The sequence below is a fragment of the Monodon monoceros genome, unplaced genomic scaffold (assembly GCF_005190385.1).
Source record: "Monodon monoceros isolate NGI ecotype Baffin Bay Population unplaced genomic scaffold, NGI_Narwhal_1 Super_Scaffold_20, whole genome shotgun sequence".
Lineage (NCBI taxonomy): Eukaryota > Metazoa > Chordata > Mammalia > Artiodactyla > Monodontidae > Monodon > Monodon monoceros.
This window is the reverse complement of record NW_021703777.1, coordinates 112,891,676-112,895,231: the sequence shown is the minus strand read 5'-3', so window position 1 is coordinate 112,895,231 and position 3,556 is coordinate 112,891,676.

The following is a 3,556-nucleotide window of genomic DNA, read 5'->3' as shown; positions in this document are numbered from 1 at the left end:
TTTCTTAGGATTTTTACTATTTAGGGTTAATTTTCAAGATTATTTTTGTATAGTAAGAAGAATAGTGAGTTTACAATTATTTTTAAAGGTTTTTAGAGTTTTGGTCAGTTATTTTTAATATAACCTTTATTTCCCTCTAAATTAAAATATCACCTATCTCATACATTATATGTTCAAATACCTAGGCATTTATTCTTAGGTATTCTCTACTGTTTTGATTATCTATTTGTCTATACATCTGTTAATCTCATTGTTTTAAAAGGTTTATGTAGGCATGAGTAACATAGCATAACATTCAATGATTCTTCTATTATATATGGTGTCATGAAACCCTCAACACAATATATATTAGAATATTTGCATCTGCCCAAAATGAATTCGTATTTCCTTTTGCAATCAATCCCTGTTCCTAGCACCAGTCACAAGCTTGCTATCTCTATAAAATTGACTTTTCAGGATATATCATATATATGGAATTATACAATGTGTAGTTTTTGTGTCTAGAGTCTTTCACTTAGCACAATGTTTTTGAGATTCATCCATTTTGCAGCTTCTTTCAGTAGTTTAAACAATTTTAATATTGCCGAATGGTATCACATTTTACGTATATACCATCTTTTATTTATCCATTCACCACTAAATAGACATATGGATTGTTTTAAAATATTAGCTATTATGAATATCACATTAGTTAAATTAGTGTACAACTCTTTGTGTGCACATGAGTTTTGATTTCTCATAGGTAGACTCCTAGGAGTGGAATAGCTGGATCTTAGGGTAAGTTTATATTTACCTTTTTAAGAAACTGCCAAAATATTTTCCAGAGCTGGTGTCACTTTACATTTCCTCCAGTACTGCAGGAGGGTTCCAGTTTCTTCACATCCTGGCCAATACTAGTTATTATCTGTCTTTTTAATACTGCCATTCTACAGAGTGAAGTAGTGTCTCATTACGGTTTTAAGTTGTAATTATCTAATTACTAAAAACGCTAAGCTTCTTTCCATGTGCTTATTAGTCATTCAAATTTATTTGGTGAAATGTTAATTCAAATATCTCCCAAGTTTTTATTTGATCTTTTTTTAATGATTTGAGTTGGATATATTCTTTAAATGCTTTAGATACAGTCCTTTAACAGATACGATTTTCAGTTAACAGATATGATTTTCAGGTCAGTGACTTGTCTTCTCGTTCCTCTAATTGTGTCTATTAAGGCATATACTTTTTAAATTTAGATGAAAAACAATTGATCAAAATTCCTTTTATGAGTTAAGAACTATTTGTTTAACCCAAGTTACAAAGATTTCTTCCTATGATTTATTCTAGAATTTCTAAAGTTATAGCTTTTACATTTAGGTATATGATCCATTTTTAGTTAATATTTATGTATGATGTGAGGTAAAGGTCTAAATTATATTTTATTTATGTATTTACTTATTTACATATATGATGTCCAATTGACCCACAAAACTCTACCACTTGTGAAATAACTATCTTTCCCACATTGAATTGCCTCAGCAACTGTGTCAAAAGTCAGTTGGCCATCATTTTGGTTTTAGGATCAGATTGTAGATTTCTGCAAAAAATTACTCTGCTGAAACTTTAATAGGGATTGTGTAGACTCTATCAATTTGAGGAAAATTTCATCTTAACAATATTAAGTATCCCAATTTTTGAATATGTAATGTCTCTCTATTCTATTTATTTAGATTAGAGGTTGGCAAGCTATGGCTTACTATCAATTTTGTTATGTGTTTTTGCATATTTAATGCTTAAAATGATTACTTACATACTTTTATAATAACCTTGATTTTGCTTCTTGGCTGGAAAAGTCTTCAGTTTGTTTATTTTCTCAGGACTTTAAGAAAATATTTGCTTAAAGTGGATTTAGATCTTCCTTAATTTCTTTCATAAATGCTTTGAGGGTTACTCTTTAGAAGACTTGCTCACATTTGTTAAAGTTTTCTTAAGTATCTTATTTTTGGATGCTACTGTGCACTGAAAAGTTTTTTTTAATAGATTTTTTATTGTGTAAGCAGCTTTTGGCAGGAAAGAGCTCTTTTCAGGAGGCTCCTTTTGTCTTGTCACTAACCTTAAATCAGGCACCACCATGCTCTACTCATCTCCAGCCCAAGCACACCTTTCCAAGCTTTTGATCATATAATATGTTGCCCAACCTGTTGGTTCTTTCTGTAGCTCAAAGGAGAAATGATGAGTAAGTAATTAACTGATGACCAGATCTCTTCCTAGCTTCCCCTTCAGTAATCTCATGAACAAACCACGTGAACAAGACAGTATCTAAGGAAAGATCACAAGAAGTCAACAAGCCAGCAACGCAGTGGGGGATGCAACAACTCTGATCCTCTATCTCAGTGATTAACTGAGATTACTTCTCTTTTTCCCTTTAAAAACTTTCTTGGCTGAGCAGAATCTTTGAAGATGATTTTTGGGGGACACCAAGTCCACCATCTTCCCAGATCACTGGTATTCTGATTAAAAGGAACTTTCTTTTCTACCAGCATTTGCCTCTCCCTCGGGTATTGATATGAGTGGCAAGTAGCCGGACCTCAGCTTGGTAACAATTGTTCAGTGCTAGTGTATAGTAATGCAATTGGTCTTGTATACTGATTTTGTATCCTGAAACTTTGGTGAATTTTTTTCTTAGTTTTAGTAGGTTTATTTATTTATTTATTTTTCGTGTGGGGTTGATTCCTTAGTATATTCTACATGCAGGATGAGGTTGTCCGTAAACAAGAAGTTTATTTCTTCCTTTCTAATATGGATGTTTTAAAATTCTTTTTTTCTTTTCTTTGCTTTTTGTTTGTTTCGTTTAATTGCACTTAGTGGAACATTCAGTACAACGTTGAACTGAGTGGAGAGAGAAAATATCTTTACCATGTTTTCTATTTTAGCAGAAAGCATTTAATCTTTGATCAGTTAGTATGGTATTATCTGTAGGCTTTACATAGGTGGTCATTATTAGCTATCTTGAACTTATTTATACTTATTTCTTTGAAGTCTTTGTCTGCTAATTCTAATATTAGGGCTTCTTTCAAATAGTTTCTGTAAACTATCGATACTTCTTTCTTCCATATGTCACCCTGTATTTCTTCTTTGAATTATCATATTATGTTGTTCAAAATTGGACATTTTAGATAATATCTTATAGCAACTATGGATTCAGATATCCTCTGGGATGGTGGTGGTTGTTGTTTGTGTGCTTGTGTTTTGTTGTAGTGATTTCCCTCATTTAATTCTGTAATGTCTGTCTCCAGCATAGCTTGTAGTGAGCCAATGACTGACCAGAGTTTGTGTTCAAACACTGTGAGCCAGTAAGGTTTCCATCCACTTCTCACCCAAAGATGCCCATGTTCTAATCCCTCAGAATCTGCTAATATGTTAACTTACATGGTAAAGAGAACTTTGCAGATGTGATCAAGTTAAGGATCTTGACATGGAGAGATTATCCTGGATTGTCCAGGTGGGTCCAATGTCATCACATAGATCCTTAGAAGAGGGAGGCAGGAGGATCAGAGTCAAAGAGAAGAAGACAGGGCTT